Genomic DNA, 23618 nt, shown 5'->3' on the forward strand with positions numbered 1-23618 from the left:
TGCAAGCTGGAGACCCAGGAGAGCCAATGGTATAGTTCCAGTCTGAGGGCTGGAAGACACAGGAAGTGCTGATGTTTCAGTTGTAGTCTGAAGACGGGAAAATAACTTATGTCTCAATTCATGACAATAAAGCAGGAGGGTTCCCTGTTACTCTCAGGAGGGTCAGCCTCTTTAATCTATTGAGGCCTTCAACTAATTGGATAAGGCCTACCCACATTACAGAAGGCAATCAGCTGTATTCAGTCCAGCAATTCAAATGTTGACCTCATCTAAAACATCCCCTCACAGATGTAGCCAGAAAATTGTTTTACCAAGTATCTGTGCACCCTATGGCCCAGTCTAGTTGACATATAAAATTAACCATCACAGTTGTACATCTAATAACAGAGTTTCAAACTTTATAAAGCAAAATACAATAAAATTAAGTTAAAAATGTATATTCATAATTATAATTGAGGTTTTACTACCCTCTTATCAGTATTTGGTACAATAAATAGAAAACTTCAGTATAATCATCCAGTGAATTTTTTACTTTTGATAATGTACTTTTCAGTTCTAGATCTTCCATTTGGTTCTTTTCCATAGTTTTCATTTCTCTGCTGAGATCCCCCATCTATTTGCTCATATGTCCGTCCTTTTCTAGAACATAATTTCAACAAAGTTCTTGTCTACCCATTCCATCATCTGAATCACCTCTGTGACTGTTTCTATTGACAACTTTATGTCTTGACATAGGTCACATTTTCCTTCTTCCTTGCATTTCTAATGTGTATTTTTTATTGTGTGCTGGACCTCTTGAACATATGATCCAGATGTATAACTCACTTGGACTATGTTCCAATAATGGCATTTTTTATATCAGAATCGTAAAGTTTCAGATACTTGCTCAAACTCTCATAACAAAGATGCCTCAGAGACCAGCTTCACACCTAGATCTTTTTATCTTTTCACCAAAGTAATGGCCCTTCAGGATAACATGTACTGGCTAGTCTGTTAACATATGCCCTATGTTATTATTGGAAGAATAAATACTGGTAACATATATGTTCCCAAATGGTTGTAATAATTAAATGATTTTCTTCCGAAATGTCTCTTTCAGTAGGTCCTCTAGACAAAGGGAGAAAGATCATAAAAGACTAAAATATCGGGAAAGATGTCAGATGAGAAAGTTTTTCCAAAGAGAGCAGAAAAAAGGCCAATTTGAAGAGACCTAGTTCTTGAGGAACTTGAATTTCTTCCTTGTATCTCTACTGACACCTAGAATAAAGCCTCAGGCACTTTTTTGTTTTGCACCCCAATTCCCTTTGTTCTAAAAATTTGGAATAATAATACTGACCACATAGGATTATTTTAAGAATGAAATAAGATGAGTTACATCATAATTTGGTAAATACTTGGTAAATATTTGTTGAATTCTAATATAAGACTATTACTAAGGTCATTGAAAAGAAAACATTCAGACTTTGAGTTTAAATAACAGGGATTCTCTGACAGCTTGTGATCTGGTACATTTTTGCATCTTACTTTTCTCATTTATAAAATAGGCATAACATTAACCATCACATGGGGAAATAGGACAGATTAACTGAAATATAATGTAAAATGACCAGCCAGGTGCCATCTATAAAGCTTCCTTGTAATTAATATGAAAACTTTTTGCTTAACATTAATTTTTTATGTGCTCTTATACGGATGCATTATGTTCTCATTTTCTGAAGGTTTAGAGCAAAAAACCACACTGTTTCATTTAATTCATCCTCCCCTACCCCCCACATTCCTTACTACTATTCCCTCCCTCCCAGCAATTTTCCTTTCTCTATTTTCTTTCTGCTTTAAGCTCAAGTGGATTAACTACTTCTGAGCATTAGAGACTGAGTTGAATCCTCCCAAAGAAATCTCATCACAGATGGTTGGGAGCCATGCTGATTAGAATGCTAACTGTTCCAGCACTAGGACACGTTTAGAGGTGAGAAAGATAAAAATATTTCTTTCTTAAGCTGAGGATTTCCCAGAAGGTAATAGAAAAAGAGTCTAAATCAAGGTTGAAAAATGAATACATTATCTGTTTGATGTTTACCTATTGGCAGGTCTTATAAGTTAAGAAGAAAGTAATATCTTTGAGGAGGTTCACATTTAAAATCAGTTATGAACAAAATCTGATGGCATTGAGTGTTTGCATTAGATAAGCTCCCCAAAGTCTAATTCTCAAAGTCAAAGATTTTTTATTTCCATTAGTTTCTTTTCCCACTATTCTACCAGTGGGATAAAAAGTGTGCTGGACTAAGGTTCTGAACAGCTGCTTATTAACTTAGCAATCTTGGGCAATTCACAAAACTTTGTGGACATCCTCCTCTTACAAACCAAGGATGTAAACCAAGAGAGTTAATATCACTTACGAGCACTTCTTCTCTTCTATTCCGACTGTTCCTTTCCCATTTCAGCTCCTCAATAGTGCTTCTCCAGGCAATTTCAATAACCATCCAGCCTCTAGCATTGCCCCTCTGGTCAATCTTCCATATGGCTTCTGGAATTACTTTTTTGTAAAAGGAAAATGTGATATTTCTAAAGAATCCCCAATCTTTGACTATGGCAGAGATCTTACACCGCCCACCCTTCTGCCAAATCCAATCATTATTAATAGGATCATATGGTATTTAAAAACAAAATGTTTGTATTAGTTGGCATGACAGATATAGTTGAGTGCTTCTTAAATACCCGTGTGTGTCATGATACTTCCTAGTCTCCTTTAAAGTTAGATTGAGGGCAAGTAACTCATTTCAGCCAGTAGTTGCCTGGGTCAATACTGTTAAGAGGCAATGCACTTCTCCACCCTTGTTTCAATGACCTTGAAGACCCTGGTCTTCTGACATAGGTACCCGCTGACATAGGTACCACATGGAAGAGAGCCGTTCTACCCATTTGGGCTTTGTGTGAGTGAAAAATAAATCCCTTTTATCTTATACCATTGAGCATTGTTTTTTGTTTTGTTTTGTTTTTTTGTTATCACAACACAGCATAGCATAGCTTAACTAATAAAGTTGCCAACATTTTATAATTAAGAAGTTTTACATAAAAATCTTGATTCCTAGTTTTATTTTCAAAACTAGAAAATCTCTGATCCTGGGTTTAAACATGTGGATGGTAAGAATCTGCTGCACCACGGGCACCTTCTGCCCAGCTCCAGCATGTGCTCTTTCATTTACCATCATCTTTCCCCCTCCTCTTCTCTTATTTTTGAGAATCTGACTGACTGAGCTATGTATTTGAGTTTGTGATCCTTGGTGTGCAGAAGACAATTCAGACCTCCTAATGTGGTAAATAAACCCTTTCTTATTTGGGCTGATTTGTCCCTGCAGTCTTATAATTTAGCACCAAATGCACAAGCAAAATTGCACAATCTGCATTTGCTAGAAGATTTCACTGCCTTCCATGCCTCTGTTATTTTAGGTATTTCAGGATCTGCCTCTAGCACCCTTGCTGAATCATTTGATGGACTCTTCTTCAGTTTTCAATATCCATCTTCTGTTTTACTTTTCTGGGAATTCTTTCCAACGTCCTTCTTGCACTTCTCCCAACCAGAAAGGCTCTTCCATTCTAACACCTAATGCTTTGTTCTTTTATTCATCTTCTAATTCCCAACCTAAGGGCAGTGCTGAGTACAGAATAGAAACACAGTTCATGTTAATGGGGCAACTGCTGAATTGTGGGATTTCTTTTTCGGATTTCAAAGCAATGCCTGCACATTGTAATGGTTCAAACAGAAAAGCTCATGATGGAAGTGAATACTTCCCTCTCCTCACTCTTAATGCCACTGCTCACAAACAGTCTTTTTTCCATTTATTTCTGCCTTTATTTATGCTATTGTTGGCCTCCATGACTCTATGTACTGCCCTTGAAACTGTATTTTCTGATTTATTGTTTTTCTTCCTTCTCACTCCATCTTCTGCCCAGCATTTGATAGTACTATTGTTATGCTTTAAGTTTTGTCAGTTCTCTTTGTAAGTCTAATAATAAGCTTAAACTCTTTTTCTACTCTTTGATAGTGTCTATTAAATTTAACTTCTCTTTCCTCCATTTCCCCTCCCCTCCACCTTCACAGCTTCATTCTGTAGGCAACACTTTATGCTGTCAAGAATGTTGAAATTTATATTATAGTCTTTACCCTAATCATCAGCGATTTATTTATTCATTCAAATTCAATTCCTTTGTTCTCACTTCAAAACAAGACGCTCCTTCCCCAAACACTCTTATCTCTGTCTCCCCAACCCCATGTTGCACCTCCTTCTCAGCCAATCTATGTCTGGCCTGTGCTTCCAAACTAAAGAAAAACCCTCCTCTGCTGGGAAGGCTTTCAGCCAAATGGTTTTCTCCCTCCCTTCAAGACTCTGTTCTCTGCTGTTTGCTAAATCATCATGAAAGCAGGGCAGCTGAGAGCTGAGTCAGGGACTGTCCCAGGCACTATGCGTGTAGCAAGAAATATAGTCTTGTAAGCGAAGTAAATCAAGAGTCAACATTTTTCTTTGCAGACACAGATTAGACTTAATAGGTTGAATTAGTAAATTCAGAAAGAGACCTGTCTTCTAGCCAAGTCTATCATTTTTATAATAATGTGATGTTTTTTAAAGCATGATTCTATAGTCTTTGCAATTCAGAGCTGCTGAGCTCTCTGAGGAAACAGCCACTGTGAGGGAGGAATGGGCAAACAGAAGGACCTTGATTCTGCGCTGGAAGGTTGGAGTCTTGGGTTTCTAATCCAGAACTACCAACTGTTGTCTGGACCACCTCAAGCTAATGGGCTTAGTCTCTCTCTGGACTTCTACAATAATTTAAGTTTTGGTGAAATCATTTCCCAAATCACTTCCAATCCTAACAGACAATGATATCACGCCCCTGGTAAAGATGTTCCTTTCTCACCTCTGCTGTCAGAGTCACCTGTGCTATCTATAGATGGAAAGACTCTTTGGTGGTTTTCTTAACGAGCGTATGTTGTTTGACCTACCTAACATTTATTCTCTCTCCTTTTAGTAATCTAACTGATTTTCCACGGAAACATGCTCCAACTGTCTGCACATGTGACACTGGTGAGGCCAATTACAGCTTCCAGCTCTGGGCTGACCGTGGGACTCAGCTCAGCTAAATGGTGTGTTCCAACTCTCTGGCCACAAGATCCAGTTCAACATGGGCAAGGACCAATCATAGTGACTCACACCATTTCTCAGGTGCTCTTGGGGAAAGGCCTCTTGGAATGGAACCAATACTGAGACTACAGAGCTGAGAGATGGATTATAAACCATGTCCTTATGTTATCTGTCTTAATTTGAGCTCTCTTGAAAGCAGAGCCTGAGATAGGAACTTGGTTATAGGTAGTTCACTTGAGAGGTGTTCCAGAAAGAAGGAGTGAGGAAGCAGGGAGAGTACAAAAGAGAAAAAAGGGAAAACCAATGTAAGTGTGTGTTGTCATGTTTCAGCAAAATAATCAAAAGGACACATTGTTATACCCTCACCACTAGACTTATTCAGTGATGCAGGGGAGGCTGGAACATTGAACCCTGGATCCCACCTTGGATTGGTTGTAATTTTCCACACTTCTGAGCTTCCTTGCTTTCAGTCTAAGAAGGCTCCCGCAACATCACAAAAGGCACTGGGTCAGAGAGTGGGTAGAATCATGATACACAATTGATGTGTGATATTGTCAGTGTGACGTGAGGCTGAGCTCCCCTATATAGCTGAGAGCAAAAGAGAACGCACATTCTCTGCAGGCACGCTTCTTCACAGGAGGTGAGGATGAGGCCAGCCTAAATGTGCCTGACTTCTCCTTTCAATCATGTCAAATCACACTTTGTCCCTGGGGGGAACTGGCTATGGGGATAGAGAAAAAAACAAACATTTTTCTAATAGGCTTCTTCCATGTGGAAGAAACATCAGGAGTGGAGGAACAACACGAATGACACCCCTAATGCCTATGAAAACACGCATGCAAAGCTCTTAGCTTATCAGTGAGGGATTGATGCATGGGCAATGTTATAAGTCTGCAGAATGCATTCATGCAATTAAATCAAAGATATGCTTATATAGTAACTAGGACCCTGTACATTTCTCTATCCTTGAAATCATTTGTTTGTATGTCTACCTCTCACACTAGAATGCATACCTCTTGAGGATAGCAACTGTGCCTCGATATCCTTATCACATAGTAACTAGCACTGTTTTGCCCAGAGTATATTCTCAAAAAATATTTGGATATTTTGGTTGAATGTAAACCACAGGGCTAAAATGCTGTGAAAAATTGAGCAAAGAAAGAACTGGTCTCTATCATGAAAGAGTTGAGACTCTGGCGCAAGAGATGGATTTGTGTGACAATCAAATCAAAGAATCAAGGGGAAAAGAGAAATAATTTTGACTGGAGTTGGTGGTGTCAGAGAAGGTATAAAAGTAGAACTGAAGGCAGAGGTATAGAGGTGAACATTCTGGGCAGTGATAGCAACTTTATTAAACCCAGGAAGACAAAACCTTACCAGGCTTCCTGAAAAAACACTTAAAAAGTGTGGGATGACTTGTATGTAGGGTTTAGGTGGAGGCAAGAGGAAGGTGATGTGCTTTAATGGTTAGGAACACAGGCTTTGGAGTCAGACAGCCCTGGTTCTAAACTTCAGCTGTACAAGTCTCTAGGTGACTTTGGGAAAATTACTTGACCTGCCTTAATCTAAACTTCCTTTTCTGTAAAGTGTCAATGTCAATAGTATCTACCTCACAGAGAACTGTGCAGAGTAAATGAGATATTGCATAGAAAAAATTTAATATAAACTGGGTGCGATGGCTCATGCCTGTAACCCCAGCACTTTGGGAGGCTGAGGCAGAGGATTACTTGATGCCAGAAGTTCGAAACCAACCTGGGAAAAGTGGCAAGATCCCATCTCTACAAAAAAAATGAAAATAAAAAATTTAGCCAGACATGGTGGTGTACACCTAGTAGTCCTAGCTACTTGGGAGGCTGAGGAAGGAGGACCGCTTGAGCCTGGGAGGTTGAGGCTGCAGTGAGCTATGATCACACCACTGAATTCCAGCCTGGGCAACAGAGCTAGACCTTGTCTCAAAACAAAACAAACAAACAAAAAACCTATGGCCAGGCATGGTGGCTCATGCCTGTATTCCCAGGACTTTGAGATGCCAAGGTAGGTGGATCGCCACATCTTGGAAGTTTGAGACCTGCCTCAGCAACATAGCAAAATGCTGTCTCTACCAAAAAATTTGCTGGATGTGGTGGCACATGCCTGTGTTCCCAGCTACTCAAGAAGGCTGAGGTGGGAGGATCGCTTGAGTTGAGGGCAGAGGTTGCAGTGAGCTGAGATTGCATCACTGAACCCCAACCTGGGTGACAGAGTAAGATTCTGTCTCAAAAAGGAAAAAAGTAGCATAATACATAATGCCTTGCTACTATGAAATCATATAGACACAACATAAACTGTTAAGATTAGCAGAAAATAGTAATAAAAAAGGCATCGTGTCAAGTTTTGAAGGACTCAAATATCCAACTGTATAGTATGAACTCTATCCTATGAGAAAATATGAAAGTGTTCTAAGAAGTGACATAATGTGAACTCTATTAGAAAGTTATATTTGTTGAATGTACAAAAAAGGATTGCAGTGGGGAGTTGTAGAAGATATGAAAAACAGCAAGGCAGAAATTTATGGTTCCGGTGAGAAGTGCTGAATGTTTTAACTGAAGTCGTAACACGGGCAGGAAGAGGTTCAAGGTGTTGAGGAGGTAAAATATGTGATGCTCATTAGATTTTATTGTCGAGAAATGGGATTAAGAGTAACTGGTGTTGTGGTCCACACGTGGTACATCTATCCTCTTTGCTGGTTTAGGAATGGACCTTTGAGCCAGTGAAACATCAGGCAATGTCTATGTAGGGGTTCCTCATTCCTAAGAGAGACAATTCTGCTGATGGAAGTTCTGGGTGTTATTTTACAGACAATGATGCCTGGAGTTGCTATGGCCAGTTTGTGGTCACTGTGGCAGTGAAGCTCACACAGGGAAAGTAGAGCTGGAGAAGCCAGGAAAATTGGGGTAAAGTGGTTCTGAAACCCAATAGTTGGTGGCTGCTCTCCCCTAAACTAATTGCTATATTCTTTCTGTTTGAGCTGGTTGATGTTGGGGTTTTATGTTGCTCCATAGACAAAGTCTTCTTGACTAGACTACATATTGAATGGATTATGATCATGAGGGAAGAGGATAAATCAAAGGCAACCGTGAGATTTTAAGTTTTGTGGTTAGATGGATGGTGAAGCTGTTCACGGAGATAAAGAACACCGGAGAAGTGCAGATGCAGTGAATGGACTCTACACTTAGTGTTTAATACATCATATTTGAGATACCAGCCTGATCCTCATTTAGAAAAATCCAATACGCAATTTGACATGTAGATACGGACCTCTGATTTGGATACAGATTAGAGTATTACATACACAGAGGTGAGTGTGGTGAGTAGGGCCACCCATGGATAGAAAGCAGGGTGAGTACACAAAGCCATAAATAAGCAGAGATGTTTTAGAAGATCTTTGGAGTTGTTAAAGGCAAGATGATGTGCTTAGGGGAAAAGCAATCTGAACAAGATGCATAAGATGATAGGCTCTAAAAAATGAGGTCTCCCATTTACAATTGCTGCAAAGAGAATAAAACACCTAGGAATACAATTTACGAATGACATGAAGGACCTCTTCAAGGAGAACTACAAACCACTGCTCAAGGAAATAAGAGAGAACACAAACAAATGAAAAAAAAAATTCCATCCTCATAGATAGGATGAATCAATATTGTGAAAAATGGCCATATTGCCCAAAGTGATTTATAGATTCAATGCTATTTCCCACAAGTTACCATTGACTTTCTTCACAGATTAGGAAAAAATACTTTAAATTTCGTACAGAACCAAAAAGAGCCCATATAACCAAGATAATCCTAAGAAAAAAGAACAAAGCTGGAGGCATCATGCTTCCTGACTTCAAACTATACTGCAAGGTTACAGTAACCAAAACAGCATGGTACTGATACCAAAACAGATATAAAGACCAGTGGAACAGAACAGGGGCCTCAGAAATAACACCACACATCCACAGCCATCTGATCTTCAACAAACCTGACAAAAACAAGCAATGGGGAAAAGATTACCTATTTAATAAATGGTGCTGGGAAAACTAGTTAGCCATATGCAGAAAACAGAAACTGGACCCCTTCCTTACATCTTATACAAAAATCAACTCAAGATGGACTAAAGACTGAAATGTAAAATCTAAAACCATAAAAACCCTAGAAGAAAACCTAGGCAATATCATTCAAGACATAGGCCAGGGCAAAGACTTTATGACTAAAATACCAAAAGCAATTGCGACAAAAGCCAAAATTGACAAATAGGATATAATTAAACTAAAGAGCTTCTGCATAGCAAAAGAAACTATCATCAGAGTGAACTAGACAACCTACAGAATGGGAGAAAATTTTTGCAACCTACCCATCTGACAAGGTCTACTATCCAGAATCTACAAGGAACTTAAATGCACAAGAAAAAAACAACCCCATGAAAAAGTGGGGAAAGGATATGAACAGACACTTCTGAAAAGAAGACATTTATGTGGCCAAAAAACATATACAAACAAGCTCATCATCACTGATCATTAGAGAAATGCAAATCAAAACCACAATGAGATACCATCTCACACCAGTTAGAAGGGCAATTATTAAAAAATTAGGAAACAACTGATGCTGGCAAGGCTGTGGAGAAATAGAAATGCTTTTACACTGTTGATGGGAGTGTAAATTATTCCAACTATTGTGGAAGACAGTATGGCAATTCCTCAAGGATCTAGAACCAGAAATACCATTTGACCCAGTAATCCCATTGCTGGCTATATACTCAAAGGAATATAAATCATTCTCCTATAAAGACACATGCATATAAATATTTATTGGAGCACTATTTACAATAGCAAAGACTTGGAACCAACCCAAATCCCCATCAATGATAGAATGGATAAATAAAATATGGCACATATATACCATGTAATACTATGGAGCCATATAAAAGAATGAGTTCATGTTCTTTGCAGGGACATGAATGAAACTGGAAGCCATCATTCTCAACAAACTAAAACGGGAACAGAAAACCAAACACCACATGTTCCCACTCCTAAGTGGGAGTTGAACAATGAGAACACATGGACACAGGGAGGGGAGCATCACACAACCGGGGCCTGTCAGGGAGTCGGGGGCAAGAGGAGGGAGAGCATTAGGACAAATACCTAATGAACGTGGGGCTTAAAACCTAGATGACAGGTTGATAGGTGCAGCAAACCATCATGGCACATGTATACCTATGTAACAAACCTGCATGTTCTGCTCATGTATCCCAGAACTTAAAGTAAAATTTAAAATAAAAAATGAGGTCAGACTCGTACCTCATTCCTTGAAGATTTCATGTTAATGAACCATACATCAAGGTGGCCCCCAAATAGAGATAAAACCAAGCAGCTAATGACATCCACAGTTTTTAGCAAATGATGGGATTACATGCTCTGTAATTTGATCTTGACAAGGGCATAATAGGGCAAAAGGATGCAAAGAGAGAGAACCAGTGTGTATGGAGGGCTTATTCTGTGCCAGGCATAGCACATTTTATCTTGAGCCATTTTATCTTGAAGTCAGCCTATAAGATGTAGGTATTGTTAGCACACCGATTTTACAGGGGAGGTAGAAGAGACTCAGGATTTAAACAACTACCCACAATTAGATGGTTAGCAAACCCTGGTCTGCCTGACTCTAAAATCTTTGCTATCTCCTCTATGATATGTAGTCTTTGGTAAGTATATAACATAATTTCTTGTAGAATAATAATCTGTATAGATGTTTTATCTTACTTGCATGCTGCTGGTGGCAGATTCCATGACTCATTTTCTAATTGTGGGTTTTGCAAGCAATCTAGCATAGTGCAGTATGAGTAAAATCTATTTAATAATTGCCTATGTGAAAAACAACTTCATGAAATAAATATTGGCTAGATTACAGATTGATCCTTGTATCTTTAATGGTTATGGTGTCTTGGATTATTGTTAAACAGTATTCAGTCCTCTCAACCATTTCCTGTAGGCAGAGTATATTTCCCATTCATGAGTGTGGGGTTAGCCGTATGACTTGTTTTGATAACGGAATGTTAATACACATGAAACAGGCAAAGGCTTGAGATCCCCTTGTGTGGTTGAACTCCACCTCTTGTACTTCTGTTACTACCATGAGAAAAATCTTCCCCAGGTGACCTGCTTGCTATGCCCAATGGGTTATTCCTGCTTGCTGCACAGACAAAATTAATTCACTGAAACTGTGGCATTGCAGTAGAGAAAGAGTTTAATTGATGTGAGCCTGGCCCATGTGGGAGAACTGGAGTTATCACTCAGGTCGACCTCCCCAAGGCTCAGAGGCTATGGCTTTTATGGACAATTAGATTAGGGAATAGGTGCTGCTAATTGGTTGGAGATGAAATCATAGGGGTATGGAAAGCAGTCCTCAGGTGCTAAGTCTGCCTCTAGGTGGGGCCACAGGTTCAGTTGAGTTATGAATCATGAGTCCCGGTGGACTCAGTCTTAAACATATTTCAAAACACCAATTTTAGTTTCTATAATAATGATGTTGTCTATGGGAGCAATTGGAGAAGTCACAAATCTTTTGACCTCTGGCCACATGACTCCTAAGCAGTAAGGGATTACAGAAACTATGCCTATCACATAGTAGAGTCCGTGCTCCTCCCATAATCCTATTTTTTTTATCGTATTTATCAGGCTTACAAAAGTAGTTTTCATCCCTGAGCAAAGAGCGGGTTAGTTTTAGGGAGAGACTATTATCATCCTTGTTTGTTTGTTTTTTCTTTTCTTTTCTTTTTTTTTTTTTTTTTTTTTTTTTGAGACGGAGTCTCGCTCTGTTGCCAGGCTGGAGTGAAGTGGTGCAGTCTTGGCTCACTGCAACCTCTGCCTCCTGGGTTCAAGCGATTCTCCTGCCTCAGCCTCCCAAGTAGCTGGGATTACAGGCATGCACCACCACGCCTGGCTAAATTTTGTATTTTTAGCAGAGATGGGGTTTCACCATATTAGCCAGGCTGGTCCCGAACTCCTGACCTCGTGATCTGCCCGCCTCGGCCTCCCAAAGTGCTGGGATTACAGGCGTGAGCCATCATGCCTGGCCATTACCCTTGTTTTAAGTTAAACTGAAAACTAAATTCTTCTCAAAGTTAGCTTAGCCTACACCCAGGAATGACAAAGGACAGCTAAGAGATCAGAAGGAAGTTGGAGTCAACTATGTCAGATTGCTCTTACTGTCATAATTCTGCAAAGGCAGTTTTATGCTGACCCCAGATGAATGAGAGACATGTAGAGCAGGGCTGTTCCAACTAACCCATGACTCGCAAGTTGAAGCAAAGACATCACAACCACCTGCAGAGATTTGAGTGTGAGAATGAAAGTTGCCTCCCATTTCATGCCACTGGGCTCTGGGCTGGTTTGTTACATTGCAATAACTGACTGATGTGATTTTTCTCACTATAAATTATATTTACTAATGATTCTGATTTATTCATTTATTCAACTAATATTTATTTTGTAATTACTGGACTGGGCTCAGGAATAAACTTCTGAACATAGTAGCCACAACCCTGTTGTCATGGTGTTCCCACCCTAGTGTGGAAAAGAAGATGTTTGAATAAAGTATGAAAACATGTATTTGTTAGTGATAAGGGGAGGTCATAGACTATGAAAAGCATAGTAAAGGCATCATCGCATTGTAGGTTTTATAGTCAAGGAAATAAGTAAATTAGTGTTATCTGAAGTAGAAATGGTGTTAAAAGTCAGGATAAGAAGACATTTTGAAAGGAGAGAGAGAGAAAGGAAGAAGGGAAGTCACAGGCAGAAGAAAAAGAAAACATATGCAATGTCCCAGGGAAAAGAGAAAACAGACTATTAGGGGATGGGAAGACTATTCGATAAAATGAAAGCAAAATGAGTAGTGGGAAAGGATAAGATTGGAGAGATGACTGAGCCGAGATCATGTAAGTACTTGAAATGTTTTATTAAACTTTAAAAATACAAGTATTTTTCCCTGCTAAAATTATAAAAAACTTAGTCTATTCAAATAACACATTTTGCAAATTTTAGGAAAAAATTTTTAAAAGTTTTAAAGATCCCTTCCAAAGTCAACACACTCACTCCAGTGATGAGGTCCTACCACATTCCTAATTAACCAGCAGCTCGTTTTATGTTCCCAATCACCACACTCAGAGGGCCACGTGGAAAAGTCAATATGAGGGTGTGAACGTGTGCTTTCCTCAGCTCTTTATTGCTTGCTTCAGACGTTGCCATGGGTAACCAAAGTATCTTCAAGAAATTGACAGTTTGTGCTTACAGAAGGCAGGCAATAAACAGAAAAGGAAAATCTTCTTTCACAACCCCCAGTTTTCCCAGGACCCCTCCTCTTGGAGCCTTCTAAGACACCAGGGGTCTCATTAGCTTCTCCAAATGGAGACTACAAACTCCATGAGGGTAGGGACGGTGTCCCTTTTGCTCATTCATAAACTCTCATTCAATGATGTTGACATTAATGATAACAATAATTATCTAGACCATATTATCTTTTATTTTTCTTTCAAAGGCAAATGAGGAGAAGATAGGCATGAACAGAAAATAAACTTTCATCACCAGGGTATAGCACAATTCCTGTCACATAGCAGGAACTCCATGCATATTTGTTGAATATATGAATTAATGAGTGAACAAATAAATGAATGAGTTGCTAATATAAGTCACAATTGATGATCCATGTCTGCTTCCTCTACTACTAGATTGTAGTTTCCATAATGACAAGGAGCAGGTCTCATGCTTCTGTGTGCCTTCAGTACCTATCATAGTGCCTCACAGGTAACAGACAACTTACCTCACAGGTAAGCAGATACTATGGTGTATTAGCCCGTTTTCACATTGCTATAAAGATACTATCCAAACTGCATAATTTATGAAGGAAAGAGGTTTAATTGGCTCACAGTTCTGTATAACTGGGGAGACCTCAGGGAACTTACAATCATGGCAGAAGGGGAAGCAGTCACCTTCAGCACATCAGGAGAGAGAAGGGTAAAGTGAAGTGGGGAAGAGCCCTGTTTTATTTTCATCAGGAAAGAGAAGGGTAAAGCAAAGTGGGGAGAGCCCCAGATCTCGTGAGAAGTCACTCACTATCACGAGAACAGCATGAGGGAAACCCCCACCACGATCCAATCACCTCCCTCCCTTGACATGTGGGGATTACAGGTTCCTCCCTCTACAAGTGAGGATTAAAATTTGAGATGAGATTTGGGTTGGGACACAAAGCCAAACCGTATCATATGGTCTTATTGAAAGAATGATTGAATGAAAGAATGAATTTGTGACATATTGCAAGGATAGCAATTGCTAACCAGAAATAGTTTGGAGTCCAGAGTTAAGTGTCAACACAGAAACAGATTAAAGAAAGTGGATTGAACAGGTTGAAAGACATGGACAAACACAAAATAACAGATGAAAAGTGGGGAAAATTAAGTAACCAAAAAGAGATTATGGTGGAGCAGCATGCCTTAGCTCACTCTGCACTCTCTGCCTGGGATGTTTTCAGCTCCCACACCCCCTAAGTCCTTGTCTGCCTTCTCGATCTAGTTGCTTCTTCCTCAATTATTAAGATTCAGCCTAGATATATCGCTATATTTTAATTCCTTGTAAGGATGAAGATGACAATGTTGACAATAACGATGATAATAATTAATTATCTAGACCAAATTATCTTTTGTTTTTTCTTTCAAAGCAAATAAGGTCATGGTAGACATGGGCAGAAAATAAACATTTCCCATTTGATTTCTTCAATATTGTCAAGCCAAGCCTTATGTTTTTTAAGGGAAGTAGATCTGGTCCAGTGACCTTGACATTTCTCTGTGGTTTTGTAGAACAGTTGGGTTCCTTTAAGTAGTTGACTCCTTAAGAATTCAGGGATTTCTGACCCTTCTCGAGGGCAGACTCCACCCATTCTCCAGACTGTCATTCCAAAACCTCTTTCAGGGTACACAGCTGGGTTGTGTGACATTTCAGTAGAAAGCCCCACCAACGTGCCTGGGAAAATCCCAGCCAGCGTAAGAGGCCCTGTGTTTACAATCTAACTCCAGACCCCTGTGTGTCCTGGTGGGGGTGCTCCTAGCTGAGTTTCAAGCATGATGCTTTATTTCAATCTAGTAACAAGACAGTGGGGAAAGAAAGGTTCTTGGTGCAGAGAGGTCTCATGACAACTGGTCTGTGAATGTCTTTCAGGTGCTTTGTGGGCTTTCAGAATATGAAGGTTGCTGATGAGGGAATGTCTCTGGTTTTATTTATACTATGAACTGTGTGTTTACTTGTCCTTTTTAATTCAAATGATAGACATTGACTCACCCATGTGCACCACCACCCATCTTCCATTTATTCTGGAAACACTCAACTGGGGAGTGCAGGCTCATTCTGGGCATCTCCAGTCCTGATGAGGTGTTCTGTAAATCTCCCAAATTGGAGATCCAAATTCCCTGAGAAGGCAGCTGATGGGGAGAAAACATCATCTCTTTCCTTTCTTCCACCCCAAATGTTTATCAAGGCATAATTCTGGGCATAGCATTATGTTCGATGTGAGGTTTGCAAGAAAGAACAAGAGAGGATGAACAATTTTTCTTTTCTTTTCTTTTCTTAGACAGAGTGTCACTCTGTCACCAAGCTGGAGTGCAGTGGCACGATCTTGGCTCACTGCGACCTCACCTCCTGGGTTTGAGCGATTCTCCTGCCTCAGCCTCCCAAGTAGCTAGGACTACAGGTGCGCACCACCGTGCCCAGATAATTTTTGTATTTTTAGTAGAGACAGGGTTTTACCATGTTGGCCAGGGTGGTCTCAATCTGACCTCATGATCTGTCTGCTTTGGGCTCCCAAAGTGTTGAGATTACAGTTGTGAGTCACCGCACCCAGCCAGGTTGAACAATTTTTATTTTTATTTATTTATATTTTTTTGAGATGGGGTCTTGCTCTGTCGCCCAGGCTGGAGTGCAGTGGCGTGATCTCAGCTCACTGCAAGCTCCATCTCCCGAGTTCACGCCATTCTCCTGCCTCAGCCTCCCGAGTAACTGGGACTACAGGCGCCCGCCACCACGCCTGACTAATTTTTTGTATTTTTAGTAGAGACTGGGTTTCACCATGTTAGCCAGGATGGTCTCAATCTCCTGACCTCATGATCCACCCACCTCGGCCTCCCAAAGTGCTAGGATTACAGGTGTGAACCACTGTACCCCACCCAGGATGAACAATTTTTATGGAACATATGCAGAGAGACAGGCATGCTCCTCAGCCCACTCATGTGAATTTGTTTTTAATCAACAAAACACTGTAAGATACATATTATTATTCTGATTTGTTCTCCTCAAGAGAAAATAGCCATGTAGGAATATTAACTTGTCCACATTCATACATCCATAAGCAGCTGAGCAGTCAAGGGAGGAATCTCTTGACCTGGGTCTAGCATCTGCTTCCCACACAGCCCCCACCCCTAGAGCTGGCTCCTAGGATCCCACCTCTCGTGAGGTCAGTTAGATAGCTCCATGTTTCTCCTCCTGGAGATGTAGTCCCATCTCCAACAATGTCCAGAACTGGTGTCTGCAGTCTCCTACCTTTCTCTTGGGGCCTTTCTTCTGCTGCCTCTTGTTCCTCTTCCACTCCTGTTAACTGCCTCCCAGAGCCTTTTTTTGAGCACTCATTCACTGAGCATCACTGACTCCTTGGTGTCATTAGGTCACAATGTCCCTTTGGTTAACAGGTCTCAGTTCCCCACCAAGTGTCCCTTGTGGTAAGGAAGTCTGTTCATTGCAATGAGTATTTGAAGTACCATCTAGTAAGGGAAGAGGATGTTTTAAAGAGATTGTATAAGGTTTATAAAAATGTCCACACCGAGTTATCAGAAACCACACTGTAGACCCAGTCATCCACCCTACTTATATACCTGATGAGTTGAGTCAAAATGAATATCCTAAAAACTAAGAAGAGAAAATTGTCCTAATTAATAGCTCCCAGAGGCATGGAGAAGGCACAGCTGTGGATTATGGCGGGAAGGGGAGGAGAAGGAGCCTGACAATGTCAGGGAGCTAGAAACAGTCCAGTGTGTGGAGCTCAGCCCTAGAAATCTACAGCCCAAACAGTAAATACAGGAGCTTAAAATGCAGGGGTTTATGTACAGCTGTGCTCTTAGCAGCATTATTCACAGTCACCAAAAAGTAGAAGCAATCCAAGTGTCCACTGATGGAATGAATAGAGAAAGAAAATGTGGTGTATATGCACAATGGGATGTTACTCAGCCTTAAAAAGAAAGGAAATACTGGCACATGCTACGACATGGATGAACCGTGAGGACATTATGCTGAGTGAAATAAGCCAGACATAAAAGGACAAATGCTCTATGACCCCCCTTATATGAGGTACCTAGAGTAGTCAAAATCATAGAAATAAAAAGTAGAAGAGTGGCTGCCAGGGACTGGAGGGAGGGGAAAGGGGAAGTTGTTCAATGGGTATGGAATTTCAGTGTTGCAAGAGGAAAACATTCTAGAGATTGGTTGCACAATAATGTAAATGTGCTTAACTCTACTGAACTGGGCACTTAAAAATAAGATGGTAAATTTAATGTTTTTATGTTGTGTGTATTTTGCCACAATTAAAAAGAAATACAAGTTTTATCCAGATGGGTTTCTACAAACCCTAAGGATATAATTTGTGAATTGGGGTAGCAGCTCTAGCTTTAGGTCCAGACAGTAAGTGGGTTGATGAGATAGAGGGAAAGAGAGGGCAAGGAGCAGAGAGCTTTAGGTAGTGGGGAGGTGGAAGGGAAGGTTCCCGACCCAGAGGTTGAGATGGAGCCTGCCCTTTGAATAGCCAGGGAAGAGCATTTCAAGGAGAGAGTGTGGTGAGTACAGGCTCTTCCACACAGGGGAAAAGCTCAAATCATAGAACAAAGGTGAGTTCCAAGCACATGAGCTTGCTAAAGGGAGAATGGGCAGAAGTGAAAGAGGAGGTAAGAGACAATTGCCTATTTCAAAGCTTCCAATGCAGTGGGAAGCAGCTGAAATTTTATGCTAAAAGTAATTGAGCATGATTTTCAATAGTAGAGCATTAACTGAGTATTAATGTTGGGATATAGCATAGAATAGCAGTATTTCCAAGGACCTGAGCTAGCAAGACTGCACTGGTAATGACGAGATAAAACTCTGTCAGTCAAACTTCTTCATGGGGAAGGAGTCGGGCTGAGTGAGGTCAGATCTGACTCTAGAATGCCCATAACCCCATAAGCTTCCAGGGAGCCCTCCCATCCCCTCCAGAGCACAAAGCCTGTGATCAGAGACTCCCTGGGTTCAAATACTGACTCTTCCCCTTTGCCACTGTGTCACCTTGAGCCAGTTACTTAATCTCTCTGTGCCTGACTTTCCTCATCTGCAAAATGAATGTGCTAATAACAAGGTTATTGCTGTTATTACTGCATTGCTGATATGAGGATTGCTGATACGAGGATCACATTGCTGATATGAGGATTTTGTGAGTTATGGGTTATCCTATGTGCTCATAATCATGTGTGTCACCTAGTGAGAGGTATTTGAGTGACAGCTGTCAGGATTACTGTGGTTACCTTGGATTCTCAGGGCCCCCGGATGAGGCCAACACAGAGGAGAATCTTTGCCTTCAGTTCAGAGATGAGGAGACATGTTCTCACATTGATGAATAAAATAATACATGTGCTTAGGTCTAAGGCACCCCGTGAAGCAACTACACAGAGATGGTGTTTGAATGAGCTTAATGATGTTACAGTGTAGGGAAAAGAGATTGCTCCAGGTGACCAGTGGGCAGAGGAGGACTGGGACTTTGGTTTAGCAGTGGAATCTTCCTGTTTCTCCATTTGTATCAGTTCTTCCACAAATTTGGGGCCTGAAGGTCCACCTGGGTTGCATCACATTACCTCTCTAGGCTTGAGCACAGAGGGGAGGCCCTCTAGCTACTCTTCTGGAGCCCGGGTGGCATGTGCAGGATTGGGAGTCATCTAGCTGGCTTTCCCTAAGTCTCAGTTTTTGCATCTGTAAAGTGGGGTCATATCATCCATCTTGCAGGATAGCTATAAGGAAGGATTAAATAGCATGAGGAGCCATCAAGTGTCTAGTGTATGATATGTGGTCAATGGGTGTCTTGCCTTTCCTTTCAGGGGTTCATGCCAATGTTTCACATAAGAAAATGACTGAAGGAAAGTCTTCCTTAGTCTACAGCCACCTCAGCAGACTCGCAATATCTCTATTGTATTAGTCTGTTTTCACACTACTATGAAGATACTGCCTCAGATGGGTTTTTTATGAAGGAAAGAGGTTTAATTGACTCACAGTTTTGCATGGCCAGAGGGGCCTCAGGAATCTTACAATCATGGTAGGGGAAGCAAGGTATGTCTTATCTGTGGCAGGAGAGACAGATAGCACAGGGGACACTCAGATCTTGTGAGAACGCCCTCGTTATCACCAGAACAGCATGGGGAAAACCGTCCCCATGAACCCCACGATCACCTCCCACCAGCTCTCTCCCTTGACACATGGGGATTAGCGTAAGAGATGAGATTTGGGTGGGGACACAGAGCCAAACCACCAGCTCTCTCCCTCAACACAGGGAGATTAGCATAGGAGATGAGATTTGGGTGGGGACACAGAGCCAAACCATATCACCTATTAACTCTGATGCAGCTGACTCCAGAATCACAGGAAAGAGTCATTCTTTCAAAAAACATTGAGTGATCGTCTACTTTGCAAGTCTTTGCAGCAGCCTTACCATACAAATGATATTATTATCTCCATTTTATAGATGAGAAAACAAACTCAGGCAGAGAAAACTTTCCCAAAATTGGAGTTTTGAATATGCCTGAGTCCCCAAAATTAGCTTTAGATGACCACCCATAGGCTTTTAAGTATTGCAACACAGGGCTACCTGTAACTTTTGTAATTTCCCCAGCAGTGTCTTGCCTTTTCTGGAAGTTGGCTTCTCTCCTGGATTCCATCTGTTATTGAGGTATGAAGTTTAGTGGCTCATGGAAAAACAAGGACAAGGTAGAGGAAAAAGCATATGACTTATGGGAAGCCTCCCCACTCACATCCAGCACCCATCCCTGAATAGAAGGATGGGTAGGGTTGCTAGTTTTAGGAAACAGAAATGCTGCACACCTAGTTAATTGTATCTATCAACCCCAAGGGTTGGGGGCATCTCTTGTGTCGGGCAGGGGATGGAATCAGAGGGGAAAGAGAAGAGTTTCCTTCAATCTCAAGGACAGTTATTTGAACTGTCAGTCCTCTTTTCTCAGCCTCCAGAATAGCTGGGAATACAGGTGCACCCGTCACTCAGTTATTTGAACCTGGTTCAGAACAGCAATACCAGGAGAGAAATGGTGCACCTCTATTTCTGAGTAGCTGGAAAAACAGGTGCACCACCAAGGCTAGATAATTTTTATTTTTTTTGTAGAGACGGTGTTTCACATTGTTGCCCAGGTTGGTCTGAAACTCCTGACCTCAAGCAATTATCCCACCTTGGCCTCCCAAAGCACTGGGATTACAGGCATGAGCCACCATGTGGCCCTACACTCACTGAATCCTCATAACAACCCTGTGAGCTAAGTACTGATTTTTTTGACTGTATTATAAATGGCGATATTGAGGTTAAGGTAGTTAAATAATTTGCCTAAGATTGCACAGTTATTAAGTAAAAGAGGTGGGATTTGAACTGAGGCATTCTGGGGCCCAAGTCCATATTCTTAACCATTTTATTATACTGCCTCTTATAATAGGGGATACTCACATATTGATTGAATAAGTTTATGAATAAATAGGTCATTTTGAATTGAGTTAAAAGATAAAGGGAGAGTCAAAAAAAAGTAAGCGAGGAAAGATAAACATGCACATGTTTATAGAAGTCCAGGCACAATTCTCCTGGTCAAAAAGGTACTGCCTCGTCTCTCATATTTCTTCTCACTCTCCATGCTTGCTCTTATCTCTGCTTCTGAGGGTGCTGCAAAAGGCTTCTGACATTTAAGCCCCCAGAGTAAAGCTATGACTTCCCTGTGTTAAAATGGTAATTATGGTGGATTTTATACTGACTGTGTTTTAGACCCTGCACAGTCTGAGCCTCTGCTACATGAGCCTTTCAGATCACTGCCACCTGCCAGCGTGTCCAGGACCCCGCTTTGGTTTCTCTGAGATTATGCCTGAGCAATGGGAAAAAGGAAGGGTTAATTTCAACACAAGATCGTTTGGATGGGGCTCAGTAAAGTCTCAGGGCAGTATGGTCTGGAGTCCCTCTTCCAAAAAATCTTTTTGCCCTCACGATAACCACTGAGATTGAGGATGTCATTGTTGTCATTTTTAGGAGTAGGTAACAAGACTAAGAAAAGCTACATAGTTTGCTTAAGAATATGCAGCTTATAGGGGTAAGACTTGAATGCAAGTCCTCTGATACCAGGCCTAACCCTTCATCCATTCACTCTGCTCCATTGTCACAAGGCTGAACCACAGAGACCAGGCTAAGTCCACGTAACACTTGAACCCACTGACTTCAAAGGTGAACACATCATGTAAGAGCTGCCTGAGATTGGCAAATTCTGATTTCTACTTTGCCATTCAATATTTGTTCATTCTATTATTGTATTTGCTGTTAGTCATAAATTAATCAAATAGAAGATATGTTATCTACAGTTAAAAATGACTTTCCTTTTCTCTTTCTCTTTTTGTACCAACAACATTCATATTTTATCCAAAGGAATGTAGTCAATCATGTCCAGAAGTGTTGACTCTAGATGTCCTTATCTTATCAGAAAACAACAAGCTTAATCTCTGTTTGCGCAGAAACTTATCATGGCAACTAAATCTGAATAAAATTTAACTTCCTTGAGATTTTACCATGCATTGCCACTTTCGTGTTTAAAAGTGATTTTCGGCTATTTCTGTCAATTAAAATAATGAATGTTTAGATTTTTCTAATTTTTAAAAATTCAAGTCACTGTGGTAGGATGAAGAGGCCTCTTTTCTTATACATTGGCATGTGGTGCTCTGCTGCAAAGATGACTATTATCTGAATGGTAGGTTGCTGGTGAGAAGGGAAAAGTCCAGATTGGTAGACCTAGAGTTCAGTGCACTCAGCTAATTACGGAGTTGGTCAGGGAATGGTTGGTCCCAATAGCAGTGTCTTGGGGAAGCAAAAATCTCTTCAGTGTAGGAAGTTGAATATAACAGATGTAGCCTGGCAACAGAAGATCCAGGGCAGCTGGGGACTCGTGCTGTGAGCAAGACAGCATTATGACTCCTGATGGATAACCTATGTCTGTGTTGGAGGTGCAGAGAGCAGGCAAACAAGTGGCAAGGAAACAGGGGGTCAAGTTGGAGATGGAGTCACAAAACCTAAGCAAACATTCATGTGACTGGCCTCTGGTGCCGGGACACAACACAAGAGTCCTTGGGTCAAGTACAAGCCAGCAGCCCTGGTCTAAGGAAAATTCTATAATTTTGATAACCATCTGCTGGTGGGGTGAGAATCTCTTGTACACACCTTGTTCAGTATCAGCTCAAGGACTAGCTAGAGGGATGTCTTCAGGGGAAGATGTTGACTAACTATAGCTGGGTGAGAATGATGAAGAGAGGAACTGAAAACATCTAAATCACTGAGAAGATCTGAGTTTCTGATTCATTTTAATGTGTTTTGCTTTTCTCAGTTCTGATAGCAGCTGTTTTATCAGCCTGGTTGTACAAGTAATGAATCCAATGACCTCAGCCATGTTATTGACCAAGTTACAAGTCTACTTATCTGCCCAGTTGAGAAATGAGGTCCGCCATGAAATTGTCTAATTCCTTGGTACTCATAGTGTGGTCCAGGGATCAGCCCCATTGGCATCACCTGAGAGCTTGTTAGAAGTGTGAAATCTCAGGCCCCATCCTTGACCTCCCAAACCAGATTCTGTCTTTAACATTGACTCTGATGATTCCTGTGCATAACACAATTGAAGAATCTCTGATCTTCTTGGTTTTATGATTGGAGGGAACTATGTCCTTCATTCTGTCATTGTCTATTCTTCAGCATAGAGGGAAAGTTATGGGCAGGAAGATGGAGTGCGTAATACAGCTATGTCATTTATTGGGCTTGGAACTTTGGGCAATTGATCCCTGTATCAATCTTGATCTCCTTATCTGTAAAATGAACACAATAACATCTCTATCCTGTGGGTGTGAGGATTAGTAAAACGATATCATGTGTATAAAATGACTGCATATGGTGCTTGAGAAATGACAGATGCTCAGTGCACATGAGGATGGCAACACTGGTGATGCTAGTGCTAGCTATCGCCATTACCACCTACTGCAGCTTTCAGGCAGCTCTCCCTTTGTACATTCAGCTGCAAGGCTCTGTGGAAATTGAATAGCAAGTTGGAGGGGAAGAAGGAGGAAGATAAGACTAGCAGAGTTGGGTACAAACAGCACAGGCTTCTGACAGGTAGGAATCT

The 23618-nt window shown here is 40.9% G+C and overlaps 1 long non-coding RNA gene across 7 annotated transcripts in view; it reads right to left on the bottom strand.

Annotated features, from left to right (window-relative positions):
• LOC105467304 (uncharacterized) overlaps positions 1-16841 on the bottom strand; it is a 62416-nt gene extending 45575 nt beyond the window's left edge. For 3 of the 7 annotated variants that reach the window (XR_011606717.1, XR_011606716.1, XR_978757.2), the window contains exon 1: positions 16735-16820. This is a non-coding gene — a long non-coding RNA (uncharacterized lncRNA). Of the gene's footprint in view, positions 1-2396; positions 2534-15480; positions 15621-16638 lie in introns of all 7 variants that reach the window. The other 4 variants (XR_978754.2, XR_011606718.1, XR_978753.2 and 1 more) reach the window with 4 other exon arrangements.
• Positions 16842-23618: the final 6777 nt, after the last annotated feature.

This window comes from Macaca nemestrina, chromosome 8, assembly GCF_043159975.1.
Source record: "Macaca nemestrina isolate mMacNem1 chromosome 8, mMacNem.hap1, whole genome shotgun sequence".
Taxonomy (NCBI): domain Eukaryota; kingdom Metazoa; phylum Chordata; class Mammalia; order Primates; family Cercopithecidae; genus Macaca; species Macaca nemestrina.